Raw genomic sequence first — 16,008 nt, 5'->3', positions numbered from 1 at the left:
GCATCAATCCTTTGCTGCGGATCATGCGTCCTTGTTCGGACGTGGATACACATACCGGAATGGGGAAAAATGTACGATAAATCTGCCTTCTCTTCAGGCTTACTGATGATGAATACGCACTGGCTCAATGGCGTCGCTGTCACTACTCTTCTATGGTTGAAGAATGGAATCCGAGGCTCCGCGTGGTATTTTTGCTGCAATCGGTGATGGCAGTTTGCTTTCGAGGGAGTCTTTGTCAAAAGTTCGAAATTTTTGTTCGAAGCTACATTTGTGGTTTTGCTTGCTGAACCCGTGGAGATGCGCCTCATTCTTTGTGGGCTTCCCTGGGTTGCTTGAGCTGAAGTGTGTCAATCGCTATGAAAATGAATTATTTGTATAGTTTAACTTAATATTAAAATGAAAATAATGGAGCGATAGTGAGATTTGCACCGATAAACATTTTTCAAGATTAGAAACTTTGCGGTCATAGCTACAGATTCATAGCGATCATGTCAATGTAGAAGCCGTGCAGAAATGTGCAAATTGTCTGCTTTCACTCAGACGTCCTTGTTTTGACTGACTGTGAACAACTTTTTATTAAAACCGAAGGAGCCAAATTTAGGTTTCACTTAGACTAATAATACCGTTTTGCGTTTCCTTTTTATTTTTAATAAGAGGATTCATAGGATTGAAACTAGGGGATGCACATATTTGATTTTTGCAAGGACGATTGATAGTTCACGCTTGGGGGAAACATTATCAGTAACAGTGTCAAGAAAAACAGAAAGTATCGAAGCTATATTATGACCCCTTCAGTTCGTGTCAAACCGTCAAAGATATTTGGTACAGTGATAAAATTGGTGCGGGTAGTTTATGAGGCAGAGAGAGGAGCTAGATTTAGATATAGTTGTCTTATAGGTTGATATGGGTCAAATAGTCATTGTTTGCCAGCACATCTTGAACTGGAACAGTGGCGTAGCCAAGGGGGGGTTTTGGGGGTTAAAACCCCCCCCAAACCAAAATTAATTGGATTGAAAAAAAAAATTATGCTGACGAATTTAATTTTATATTCCACAAAATATTTTTGGAAAAATATTCTCTGATCACTACATTGAGAACTGTGTTTAAAGCGTCATGAGAACTTTTGGAAAATTATGGGAAGGGGATCTTGTAACTTATCTCTTAGCCAAAATCCCATAGTTGTCAAATTACTTTAATGTAAAATAAAATAACTGTATGAATTATTATGAGCTCATTTTTGGAAAGATGCTTCAAAATATGGATTAGAGACAATTTTTCGAATGGGAATCTAAATTTGAATAGGTTGATTGCATATAAAACATAAGCTTGTTTACCGAAAACTTACATACATTTCAACATTTGCTGAAAATGTTTTTTTTTAGATTGTGTAGAGTTTAGACAACAATTCAATATGGTTAACAACAAGAATAACATTTCAGAAACTAGTTGAAAGCAGATGTAATTTTGTCTCTAGCAGGTCAGGATCGGTTTTATGAGCATTGGTTTTTGGTGTATTATCAACTACATGAATAGCCTCTTAGCAGGATGCAATGAATGGCGTACTAAAATTTTGTGTGCTACGTACTAGTACTGCAAGTTGTGAGGTTGACTAATAAAGAAAAGTAAAATTAATGCTCGATAAATTTTTAACGGTCACGATCACATTCATTCGAATCTGCCAAATTTCGATGTTAAGTAACTGAAGAATTTCAAAACGTAAAACTGTTCATCTGCTGATAGAATAATTTTGACGGTTAATCCTCCTAGAAGTAATTATAGACAAGAATTACTCTTCAACCAAATTTGGGTCGAGACTTAATGTCTCCAGCAAAGTTTTCGAAAGTGCTATTTCAAACAACTTTGTCAAAGACATAAATATCCCACATATTCAGAGTATCGAAATATAGTAGTAGAAAACAACAAGCAATTCTGAAATTACTGTATTTGATAAATCTCTTCTGCGGTAATTAAATAATAAATTCACATTGCGTTCAAGATGCCTTTGAAGCTTACAAAAAAAATAAGGGAACTGGATTTAAAACAAATAATTCCTAGCATCAATTCGGCGCTGGCTTAGTCCGCCCACCAAGTTAGTGTCGGATTCTGATGAGATGAAGTCGAAACGCAAGTTTCAGTTCCATCCATCCATAATTTAGTTATAGGTTTTGTGTTCTCAACTCGCAATGATTGTTTCAAACAATTTTATCCGCATCCGCAGAAAAAAATAGTTTTCACCTAAATTTTTCTTCACTAAGAAGAAATATAGCAGGCCCAGTCCATTTAAATCCCTATATGTTGAATTCATGTAGCCTTCATATTTTCAACAAAATTGTTTGAAATGACATTATCAAAAACTTTGCTGAAGGCACCATGTCTCTTAATATTTTTGAAAAATTAATTCACCATAATTACCTCTATGAGAGTTAATCACCAAAATTTCTATATCAAAGCAGGCGCTGTTTTATGTTGATAACTTCCCGAAGTTGTCAAACCTTCAAAGTCAAGGATTATTATATTAGGTGATCTTGAACGTTGAAAATTTTTTAGATCATTTATCCCACTTTAAAAGATCACAATTTTTTACTTCATTGGCATATTATACAAGAAAATAATCTATAGAGGTTTGAAAACTATTCCATGTTGATCCTTCTTGTTTGTAGACTGGAATGACATCTGTTAGACTACTTATGTTTTTGAGTTTTCTATAATTTATCAAACTCATATTAAATTTTAGCATTTTTTCAAAAAATTTGCGATTTTCATCAAAACCCCCTCCAAACCAAATTTCTGGCTACGCCACTGAACTGGAACGTAGGGAGATTTTCCTTTGGCCAAATACTCAGTACATGACCAGATAGCTTGCCTCATGCCGTGATAGCTCTTGCCGCCAGCACTAGGGCATTGCAAAAAAATTTTTTTTTTGAATTCTTAAAGGCCCCCCCTCTCATATTGTGACAAATGTCAAAGTAAGCTCAGATGCCAAATTTCACATCATTTGGACAATTTTAGACCCCCGCCCACTTCGCTTGAAATTTTTTGAAATTGGTACTATGGGAAAATATGGAGGAAAACACGTTAAATGCAATAACTTTAGAAGTAGCAATCAGAAAATTACAATTTATACCTCTTTTGAAAGGAATTAATTTTAGTATTTGAATAAAGATATATTTGTTTGTAGAAAAATACGGGAAAGTGGGGTACTGGGTCATTTTGGCCCCAAAATCCCCTATTTTTAATGATTTTTCTGCTCCGTGATGCAAATCATACATATTTTGTAGTTTTTCTAATGTGAAAAAATCTCAGAAATCGAACGGAACCCTTTTGACCTTATTCCGAATACGAGAAGTTGGGGTTATAGGGCTTTTTGTCAGTCATATTAAATTTTATCATTTTCTCATGCATATATCTCTATTATTCATCAATCAATTTTCATAAAATGTAACTTATTGAACGTGTAAAATTCTGAGGAATAAAACAAAAATAAAAACGTTAAAGGTAAAATTCAGAAACATCAAACTTTTTGATATTTACTCTACAAACCTCATTTTTTTCATTATTTGTCCTAATACCTCAACTTCCCCTATTTTTCTAGGAATGAAACTTTTCTCATGTGATCCCTAAGCATATTTTACACTAAAAATAGTAAATTAAATAAGAATTTTGTTGTTAAATGCAGTTAATATGTGCGATTTTATAATAAAAATGTGAAATCGACACTATATGTGAGATAATTTGATGTTCCTGAATTTTACCGGTAACGAATCTATTTTTGTTATAATCCTAAGGATTTTCCACGTTCAACAAGGTATAGTTTATGAAAATTGAGTGAAGAATAATAGAGATATATTCACGAGAAAATGATGAAGTTTAACATGAATGACAAAAGGCCATTTAACCCCAACTTCTCGTATTCGGACTAAGGTCAAAAGGGTTCCGTTCGATTTCTGAGATTTTTTCACATTAGAAAAACTACAAAATATGTATGATTTGCATCACGGAGCAGAAAAATCATTAAAAATAGGGGATTTTGGGGCCAAAATGACCCAGTACCCCACTTTCCCTTATTTTTCTAGAAACAAATGTATCTTTATTCAAATACTAAAACTATTTTCTTTCAAAAGAGGTATAAATTATAATTTTCTGATTGCTACTTCCAAAGTTATTGCATTTAATGTGTTTTTCCTCCATATTTTCCCATAGTACCCATTTCAAAAAATTTCAAGCGAAGTGGGCGGGGGTCTAAAATTGTCCAAATGATGTGAAATTTGGCATCTGAGCTTACTTTGACATTTGTCACAATATGAGAGGGGGGCCTTCGAGAATTCAAAAAAAATTTTTTTTTGCAATGCCCTAGCCAGCACACGAACTACTCTTCATAGTTTTTCCTACGATCACCATACACAATTTAACGCGAAATTCCACGCGGAGTTTCACGTGAAATTTCGCACGGCATTTCATGCAGAGTTGGAATTTCACGTGCGTTGCATTCGAAATTTTACGTGGAATTTCACACGAAATTTCACGAGGAATTTCACGCTGAATTTTAAGTGGATTTTCACGGAATCCAGCTTCACTTGGAATTTTCCATGGAAATCTCTAGGAATTTGACGTGGAATTTTACGTGAAATTCCGCGCGATATACCATGTAAAATTCCTCGTGAAACTCCGCGTGAAATTTCACGCCAATTTTCAAGGAGAATTTTAAGCGGATTTTCGCATGGAATTTTACGCGGAAGTTCATATGGACTTTTGCATGGAATTTTACGTCTTCTTTTAGGTGGAATTTCAGTGAAACTTCACGCGGAATTTCACGTGTAATTTTACATGGAATTTCATGCAAAATTTTACGCGGAATTTCACGAGGAATTTCAAGAGGAATTTCACCTGAAATACCGCCTGAATTTCGACGTAAATTTTTGAGTGAAATTTGCACAGAACTTCGCGTGAAATTCCGCATCAAATTCAACGTCAAATTCAATGCGAAATTCCATGTGAAATTGACATGAATTTTCGCAAAGAATTTTATACTGAATGTGACGTTGAATGTCATGCAGAATTTTGCGTAAATTCCCCTTAAAATTCCACATAAAATTCTGTGTTAAATAAATATTAATGTGGAATTTGACGTGTAATTTCATGAGAAACTTCAGGTGGAATTTCTCACGGAATTTCAAGTGGAATTTCAAGTGGATTTTTAAGTGGCATTTAACATGGCATTTTACGCGGAATTACATGTGGAATTTTAAGTATAAATTCACACATAACATAACACATCAACAGGAATTGCCCGTGGAATTTCACGTAGAATTTCGTGGAGAACCTCACGTAGAATTTGACGTGAAGTTTTACTTGAAATTGCGTGCAAAATTTCACGTGAAATTCCTCGTGAAATACCATGTGAAATTCCACTTAAAATTGCACTTGAAATTCTACTTGAGATTCCGCTTGAAATTTCACGCTAACTTTTACGTGAAATTTCGTATGAAACCCCTCGTGAAATTTCGCGTGAAATTCCACGTGAAATCCCGCGCGAATTTTCACGCGGAATTTCACGTGAAATCTGACGAAAATGATCGCACGAAATTTCACGCGGAATCCCACGTGGAATTTTACGGGGAACTTCGAATGGAATTTTGCGTGTTATTTTAGGTAGAATTTCAGTGAAATTTTACACTAAATTTCTCACCGTACTTTTCGTTGGATTTCAGGTGGAACTTAATGTTGGATTTCACGAGAAATTTCAAGCGAAATTTTACGCGGGATTGCACGAGGAATTTCACGCGGAATTCCCCATGGAATTTTACGTGGAATTTCACTTGAAATACCGCGTGAAATTTGACGTGAAATTTCGAATGGAATACCACGTGAAATTCCATGTAAAATTTCCTCGTGAAATCCGACTTAAAAAAAACTCGTAAAATTTGACTTAAAAAACTCGTAAAATCAAATATAAAATTTCATGCTAAATTTCATAAGAAATTCTGCGTAACATTCTGCTTGAAGTTCCACGTGAAAATCTGCTTGAAATTTTACTTGAAATTCCGCGTGGGATTCAAATTCCACGTGAAATTTCACATAAAATTCCACGCTACTTTCCACGGAAAACTCCAGGTGAAGTTCCGTGTGAAATTTCACATCAAATTTCGCCCGGCATTATACGTGGAATTTTAAATGAAATTTTACGTGAAATTGCAAGTAAAACTTTACGTGAATCCCGCCCGAAATTGCGCGTGAAATTCCGCGTGAAATTATACGTAAAATTCCGCTCGAAATTACATGCGAAATTCCACTGAAATTCCACGTAAAATTCAAAGCTAAATTGAAAGAGAAATTCTACTGGAACTTCACGTGGAATTCCACGTGAAATAATGCGTGTAATTCTACGTGAAGCTCGGTGTGAAATCCGCGTAATGCCCCATAAATATCCCGTGAAATCCCACTCGAAATCCCGCGTGAAATTATAGGTGAAATTTCGCATGGAATTCCACGTGAAATTCTAAGTGAAATTCCACGTGAATTTTGCCTTTAGCTCCAGGTGAAAATCTGCTTGAAATTCTACTTGAAATTCCACGTGAAATCCCACGTGCAATTACGCGTAAAATTTCATGCGAAATTTTACACGCAATTTCACGTGAAATTCCACGTGAATTTTTACATAAAGTTCCACAAAAATTCCCATAGGATATTCGAGGTGAAGTTCCGCATGGAATTCCACGTCAAATTTCACGTGACGTTCTACGTTTAATTTCAGGTGAAATTCAATTGCGGCATTGCACGTGAAATTTCGCGTGAAATTCTACGTAAAATTCCGCACAAAATTCCACCCGAAATACCACGGAAATACCGCTGAAATTCAAAGTCAAAACACGTGAAATTCAACATCAATTTCCACGCCAAATTGCGCAATGAATTCTACGAAAACTTTACGTGGAATTCCACTTGAAATTCCGCATTGAGTTCTGCGTGAAACTCTACGTGAAATTCCGCGTTTAATTCCACTAGAAATTCCGCGTGAAATTAGACGTGAAATTCCGTTTGAAATTCTGTGTGAAATTCGGCGTGAAATTTTACTTGAAACTCCACTTGAAATTTCACATGATATTCTACGTAAAACTACACTTGAAATTTCACGCAGCATTATATTTCAGCGTGAAATACCATGTGAAATTCCATACAAAATCGCCCGTAAAATTCAATTGGAATTCCGCGTGAAATTCCTCGTGTAATTCCACATGAAATTCCAAGAGAATTTCACATAAAATTCCACGTAAAATTCCACTTGAAATTTCACGTCAAATTTCGCGTGAAATTCCACGTGGAACTTCGCACAGAACTTCACGTGAAATTCGGCATGAAATTCGTTGTGAATTTCCACGTGGAATTCCGCATGACATTCAACGTCAAATTTTTGCGTGAAATTCCACGTAAAATTCCGCGTGAAGTTTACATGGATGAAATTTTGCGCGGCGCTTTCTTATGGGATTTCACATGGAATGTCACGTGAAGCTTCATGTGGAATTTCACGTGAAATTTGCTTTTAATTTCAAGTGGAATTTCACGCGGAATTTCACACGTGATTTCACGAACAATTTCACTAGGAATTTGATGAGGAGTTCCAATTGATATTTCATGTAGAATTTCACGCGGAATTTAGAGTGGAATTTCACACCGAATTTCTCGTACAATTTTACGTGGAAATTCACGCGGAATTTCACGCTGAAGCTAACGCTGATTTTCACGGGAAAGTTCACGCAGAATTTCGCGCGGAATTTGAAGTGAAATTCCACCCGATATTTCACGTTGATATTCACCTGAAATTTCCCGTAGAATTACACGCAGAGCTCCACGTGGGATTTGACGCTGAATTCCACGTGAAATTATTCGTGAAACTCGACGCAAAATTTGGCGTGGAATTTCACGCGGAACTTCATCTGGAATTTCATATGAAATTTCACGCGGAATTTAAGTCGGAATTTGACGTGGCTTTTCACGTAGAATTCCACGCGAAATTCCAAGTGGAATCTAAGGCGGATTTTCACGTGCAATTTTGCGTGAAATTTCAAGTAGGATTTCAGCGGATTTTCAGGTGGAAATTCACGTGAAATTTCGTGAAAAACTTCAATTACATGTGGAATTTCGCACAAAATGTCACGTGAAATTTCGCGATAAATTCCGCATGCTATTCAGCGTTAAATTCGACTTAAAATTCAAAGAAATTTCACGTGGAATTTGCTTGTAATTTCAAGAATTTCACAGGTGATTTCACACGGAATTTCACGCTGAAGTTAACGCTGATTTTCACGAGGAAGTTCACGAAGAATTTCATTCGGAATTTGAAGTGAAATTCCACCCGGAATTTCACGTAGAATATCACGCGGATTTTTACCTGGAATATCACGTAGAATTACACGCAGAGCTCCACGTAGGATTTGACGTTGAATTCCACGTAAAATTTCTCGAGAAATTCGACGCCAAATTTGACGCGGAACTTCGTCTGGAATTTCATGTGAAATTTCACGCGTAATTTGACGTGGAATTTCACGTAGAATTTCACGCGAAATTCCGAGTGGAATTTTAGGCGGATTTTCACGTGGAATTTCAAATGGGATTTCAGGCGGAAATTCACGTGAAATTTCAAGCGGAACGTCAATTCCACGTGGAATTTTACGTTGAGTTTCTTAGGGAATTTGGCATGGAATTTTATGTTCAATTTTACATATGATTTTGCGTGAAAGTTCAGTGGAATTTTACGTGAAATTCCACGAGAAATTCCAGGTCAAGTTCCGCATGAAATTCCACTTCAAATTCCATAATAAATTTCATATAACATTTTTCGGGAAATTTCACATGGAATTTCATATGAAAAACCTCGTGAAATTCAAGCAGGATTTCTCTTGGCATTTCACGTGAATTTTGACGTAGAGTTTCACGAGGAATTTTACGCGATATTTCAAGTGAAATTTCATCTGGAATTTCAAGTGGTATTTCATGCAGGATTACACATGTAAATTAAGGTCAAATTTCACCTGACATAGAATTTCACGAAGCATCTCGCGCGTAATTTCACGTGGTATTTAACGCGGTATATCACATAAAGTTTTAGTGAAAATTTACAAGGTCTCACTTATAATTTCTCGCAGAATTTTACGCTAAATTTCACGCGGAATTTTGAGCGAGTTTTCATGTGGAGTCTCACGTGGAATTTCAAGCGGTATTTCGCGTGAAATTTCGCGCGGAATTTCAAGCGGAGTTTCAAGTGGGCCTGCGCGTGGAATTTTTCGTGAAATTATGCGCGGGATCTTGCATTGAATGTTACGTGTAAGTTAACACGGAATTTCAGTGGAATTTTACGCGGGATTTCACGTAGAGTTTCAGTTGGAATTTCACTCGAAATTTTGCGTGGAATTCCACGTGAAAATTCAAGTGGAATTCCACGTGGAATTTTACGCGGAATTAAACGTGGAGTTTCATGCGGATTTTCACGTGGAATTTCACGTGGGATTCAAAACGGAAACTCCTGCTAGGAGAGATGATTCATGGCACCATACGTTGATTTACATATTTTTGGGACGCGCAATATCGGTTTGATTTACACGACTGTATCAATAGTCGGATAAACTGTACTGTTATGGTATCACACCAACAAAATATACAGCTTTTTGGACGACCGGCCTCATTCGAGATTCATAAAAATCCAAAATTCAAGTAAATTTAAACCATTTCTGTACAGCTCTAGCACTTCAAAGAGATCTTTCGAAGATGGAGAAAGTGGCCCCTAATAAAATTAGAGGAATGCTACTATCCGAAACCCACGCAGATCCACCATTTTTTTTTTCGAAAAAATGAAAATGTTATTACAACCATTTGCAACCATTAGGGAAGATAAAAGCACTCTGATAACAGAATAGGATAGTTTGTCACTAATATTTAGACTTATTTAGTGTTAATTACAATTTTATAAAGATTTTTCAGCCGGATAAATCCAAGATAAATTAATGAAAAAATTTGTCCATGAAATCGACAAAACCTTGATTAACATGGGCAAAAAATTAAATCTGCGAGCATGTTTAGTCCCTTTTGCATTGCTTTTGTTAATATTTTTGACAGTTATCAGTAGGGTTTGTGTACTTTTAGTAACTGAACTGTATTAGACCAAATATATTGAAAGGATGCTTTATACCAAATCTCTGAAGGTGTCCATTTTACTCGGGGTGTCTGTCTTCCCCTATGTCCTTTCAAAAGACATTCGTCGGAGTAGAACTGCAACGATGTACCATCTGCACGTTCTCTGCAATGTAATAAACGAGTGTAGCAGGAGTAAGCTCTGGCATTTATCAAAGGAGCCGGAAATTGACTCCGTTTTGAAAATTTTCTAGTCGATCAACTCGACAAATCATTGTGATAAACTATTTTCTAAGAAAAAACCGGCTTCGTGCAATTGCTTGTACAAAGTCCAGCCATTACTCAAAAACCAAAATAAATCACATTCTTATTCATGAAATGCGAAAACATCAAAAGTAGTCTTCTGACGAATGGAACGGTTATCACTTTTCCAGTACCCGGCTTCTTCATCCATCAGTTCGATCCGATGATGGATGTATCCAAGAGGGGATACAGAACCGATCACGTATATACACAAGTTGACCACCCCTTCGTTGAAAATTGTGAGAAATGGTTGAAGTAAATCACTGCGTCACTAGAGATTAGACTAGAGAAGGTGGATCGGTGCAGTGACATTGAGACGATTTAATTTATATGCAAATTTCATCAATTGAACGAACTGTAAAATCAGCCGGGACCCTGGTTACTGTACATTTACTGCGATAGTCACATCTTCCGAGGCTTGCTCAGAAGAGAAGAGGCGTGTTAGATGATAGTTACGATGGCTTGATACTTTCTAGCTATCTCAGGAAATGCGGTTAGACAAAATGAGTTGCTAACGAGCTATCTACGATTAAAACAAGGATGCAGTCTAGTGGTACATCTGATAATGGAAGTAAATACCATTATTTCTGATTTTTTTACACATCCGGATAGCTCAACTGACAATGTATCACTAAGAATAAAATTGTTGGTTGTAATTTTTGTCTTCAATATGCACCTGTATGTAAAATAATAGCACCGATTCTACTCAAAATGATTTGATAGTTTACAACTCTCATAAAAAGAGTTTACGCGTCACATATGAGGCACACACCAAAAAAATCTGAATTTTATCGTTGACGTAATTGCAAACATGACACAATTCAACGAACCGTAATTTACGAAATGATGGAACATTACCGTGCTTCGTTTAATTTTACATGAAACATATGCTTTACATGCGCAATTACATAAAATTACACTTCCTACCATTCAGAACAAACGCTGTATGTGGAGTAAAATTACATGATTTGCGAAATTAAACGTCATGTAAAATTAAAATCAAACTTAAAACTAAGTCATTTTTGATGCTCGTATATGTCAGGGTCAGGAGACGTAAATTTACACTATTTTTCTAGGTGTGCACCCTCAAAAAAATTTATTTCTTATCTCGTAAATATTTATTATCTTTCCTCTATTTTCTATTAGCTATTATCTGTTCCTAATTTATTTATTTTTTCGAACCGGCTCCACGAACCATGTTCTGATTGTTCTACCTTGTACTCAAAGCACTACTGCTTTACCTACACGAAAGCTCTACCTTTATCGCCGCCACTTCACGCATCACTTAACGCTCCGGTTCGCGAGCCACTCGATACGATCTCGGTCGAAAGTAATTACCCTACAAGTCGAAAGAAATTAGCATTAATTAGCTTGTCGCTCGTTGGCACGAACTGCGAAATAAAAGGATCAGTTCCCGAAAAACGAAAAGGATGGAAGTTAGCATGGAATGAATCCGGAATTAGTGCCGTAAAGTTTAATTCGTTTGATGTAGTGGTGCACTAGACACAGACAAAAGCTTTTCCGTTGCTGGGGGATTGTATGGCGAGACAGAGTGAGCTTCGGTCGTCTGTTGGGTAGCGTGATTACCAGATCAGTAATTGTTGCACGTGACCGTGTTTCCAAAAAATATGTGTTTTTTAGGTTTTGGTCAGCTGTTTTCGTCCGCGTTCCTTATTACCTATTTTTGTAAGGGATCACAGTGCTATCTTTGAAAATGAGCCACCTTGGTTATGCAACTGTTTTTTGTCTATCTATTTTTATTGTAAATAAGTGGTAGTCTTCATTTTATTACTTTTAAAATTGCACATATTTTGTTGCATGTTACTTTGGACTGAGTAAACTAATTTCTTTGTTTGGTTAGTGTTTGTTTGACCAACTAGGGAATTAATCAACAGGGTATTAAATGTGCGTGGGGAATACGCATGGTCTTGACTGAGTGTAATGATGACTATTGAATTATGTATGAGGGTTGAGAATTGACAACTCCCGAGAAGGGTCGAAAACCAGTTACCAATTTGCAGCATGTTAAATCATGTTTATTGCAATAACTTCCCTTATTATATTGAGTACTTTCATATGCCATGGAGCAGTATATGCAGTATAATATTAATTGCCAAAAAATAATTAGTACGTGCACTATATTATTAATTTTGCCAAAACCAGGAGTCCCTTCATTATTTCTTGGATCTTCAGCATTTTCCTGTTTCTGCACATTGTTGTTTAAATTAGTAAATTAGTTTCTTTTCTATCTTATTGTCTCCAGTCGTGCTTTAGTAATATAAAAAAACGTGCGCGCGTGGCATAAGAGGACAGACCTCCGACGGCAGAAACCAGGAATCACGCGCGTAGCAAGAAAATAATTTAAAAAATGCGTTTTTCAGCGATTTTTAACAAAATTTGTAACTTATATGGTTTGAACACATTATCAAGAAATAGTTGAAGAAGGCTATTTGCAATAACCAAAGACAATGGTCATGAAATAATTGTGCTTTATGCTTTTGTTCGGGTCGGTGTGAAGCGAGCGATGAAAATTGTTACTTTTATATTGTGTGCCTTGTCTGAAGAACAAAATAAACTGTTACTATTGTTCTTGCTGTAGTAATCTGTCGAGATGAGTGAGTAGCAGAAGCAAGAAGGGGTGTTCCGGGCAAATACGGTACATTTAAAATTAATGATAACTCGCATAGGACTGAGCATTCATAATATGGAACATTTCCTGAAAGTGTAAATTGTGGTTAGATTTTCGGAGACCGCCTTCATCGAGTTCTACCATGTCAGGTATTCAGCGTTCACAGCGCTCAACAAATTAGCTCAGACGGAGCCATTCATTTCGAACAGCTTAAAACACATGGTTGTGTGTGTGACAATGCTAAGATTGAGATCCTCATCGATCATGATGAGAAAATCAATGTTCGCTACAAGATCGGACACCGTTTACTTGCAGATTCATGTCACATTTGGGAGAAATGGTATCCTTTCCGAACGGCGCGTGTAGGATGGGAATTACTTCCCGGTATTTCAAATAGTGCGACAATTCCGTTACACAGAGAATTCTTTACACATATCAAGGTCAAATTAATACGTGCCAGTTCTGTGAAAAACGGCACATTACGGTCTACCCTGCTTAGAAACCGCTGAATATAAACATTTGTAAAATTTGTGGCAACAGCTCAGGTAATATTGACAACGGCAAAATCTGCATCAAGTACCACAAAATCTACAACCAGTACCATCATTGAGGAAGTTTACACTCGTGAGGGCAAGAAGCAAGGAAGAAATCAGGTGTGATATCAATGTAAGCTTGAAAATGACGTGACAATACAGCAAACAGACATCAATAGGCAATCACGAGCGACTAAAATGTTGCGACTGGTTGAATCTATATTATATAATACTTTATGGGATAAATGTTTCGATATCATGTCTTCAGTATGTGAAAGTCTTTCGTTCTGTTTTCACTCGTCTTGGAATAAAACGAGAGAGGTAATCTTAAATCAGAGAGAAAAAAAGAATCAACCAAACGAAACCGACTCAAGAGCACCTCTTCTAACTTTTCTATACACTCAACACGAGTGCTTTCGGAATTGCTCTCTGATCTTCTCATTTCGGTTTCAATACAACGACTATTTCCCAAATAGTGGTAAAACAAAACTATAATTAGACATGCTTTACAACTTGAGGATGATTGTAAAAAAAATCTAAAGCTAATTATTTTTATTCAAAAACAAGCCAATTACTGAGCAAATTAGTGTCAACATATTTGTTTAAAGAATTGACAAAAGTTTTGCAAAAGTATCACGGAAAACGAATAATTTGCTGTAATTTAAAACAGACAACTCTGGAAGAAAGCCAAAGAAAGGCTCTTCGGCAAAGTGCGATGTGTTCTCTTCCATGTATCAGAAGCATGCTGAAATTATTGAGCAGTTTCCCGCAGTAGAGTAAATTCCATGAGTAGATTAAATCATTGAAATATGTATTGCATTCTTCCAAAACCCATGAATTCCGAAATAAAACCTTCAAATGTTCACATATAATATTTGCTTAATCTAGGGATCAAGTCCAAACTGTTCTGCAAGATTGCTGAAAATCAATAGTTCTAAGGTTCTTATTCTTGCTTTGTAGTGAAATCAGTAGTTTTTTGCATACACTTTACATTATGACTTCTACCATAGTTTCAGGGATTAATAAAATCTTCCAAACAAGAAAAATCAGCCAGTTATTGATAGTATTTCCAATTTATAAGTCTAATGATATAAAAAGTATCATTTTTATAAAAAAAATTCGGATCTGTGAAAGAATCTACAATACTTAAATAGATAAATAAATAGTTATTCTCAGTGGTATGATAATATTGTCGAAGATACTCTTTAATCCATTCCCCACGAGACTCAAACAAAAATCATGCGTTTTGCTCAGGATTTTTATGATTACGACAGGATCAGTATCAATCAAATGGAAAATTCCATAAAGTTGAGTTAACGCAGGCTTCGGGTGAAGTCATAGAACTAGTAATAGTAGCAAGACGCCTGGCCATGAAAATAGGAGTTGAGCTTATTGTCCGCATCTACAAATCGCCTGCCTGATCAGAAAATTCAAAGCAAATTTCGACATTCACTTTGTTCAGACATTCTTTGCAGCGCTAAACTTGGATTTCACACTAATATATTCCTATCGATGAGGATAACCTTGACGTTAGCGTTTTCTACACCTTGTAAACGTGTAGTCTAGAATACGTTGCATTTTCAATCACCCTTAATACTTTGAACTCTCGAATATTCATTTTTGTAACTAGAGAAAATGATAACTTGTAAACCAATATTAATAATCAAATTCAATTCGATGCATTATTGCCTTTCTTGTAACAGATATCATATGTTTAGGTTTTTCTATTTTCTTAGTGTTGGAACTGTTTGCACTAAGAACTTTTCATAATTACATTCAGTTTCCAGTGATTATCTCAAGTTATCAGAATTAATACATTTATGCATTCATTTTTAAGCCTCTCCCGAAATAAAATCCTGGCTACTGGCCTGCCGGGAATTGATCCATGACGCTAAAAGCGAAAAAAAACAGGACGCTATATTAGAGTGACAGCAAAAAAATGACCCCTATCGGTCCACCTCTGAGTCGATTCCTAGTCCCACCAGGAGTACTTGCACCAAATTTGAAGCAAATCGGACAAGTCTAACTACCGGACCAACATGCCTGAAGTTTGTATGGGATTTTTCGACAATTTACATGGAGAAAACCCACTAGCGCGCATTTTCGCCGCTAGGTGGCACTGTATGCATCGTATTATCACAGCAAGTGAAAATAAAAAAGATAATTTAACTGTCTACAACATTGTCGAAGACTGCTAGTAAATCCGGCTTTGTTGAACGAAGTTATTAAACTTTTAACGAAGTGATGTCTGAGTCAGCAGTGCATGGTTGTGTATCAGTACTCGATTCACACAAACTAAAATTTTTTTTTAAATAATCGTCAGGTTTAGCTCAATGGTACGTTCAGAAGAATTATGGTAAATAATATGAGTCATGCTTTGATTAGAAAATTTTAGTTCCACATGTTACCGCATTGAAGGCG

At 36.2% G+C, this 16,008-nt stretch overlaps 1 protein-coding gene across 7 annotated transcripts in view; it reads left to right on the top strand.

Moving 5' to 3' along the window:
• The window catches only part of LOC131689196 (kazrin), a 372,509-nt gene that overhangs the window by 202,483 nt on the left and 154,018 nt on the right, over positions 1-16,008 (top strand). The window lies entirely within an intron of this gene.

This window comes from Topomyia yanbarensis, chromosome 3 (genome assembly GCF_030247195.1).
Source record: "Topomyia yanbarensis strain Yona2022 chromosome 3, ASM3024719v1, whole genome shotgun sequence".
NCBI lineage: Eukaryota > Metazoa > Arthropoda > Insecta > Diptera > Culicidae > Topomyia > Topomyia yanbarensis.
The sequence above is the reverse complement of the archived record's forward strand: the minus strand, read 5'-3'. Positions and strand labels throughout refer to the sequence as shown.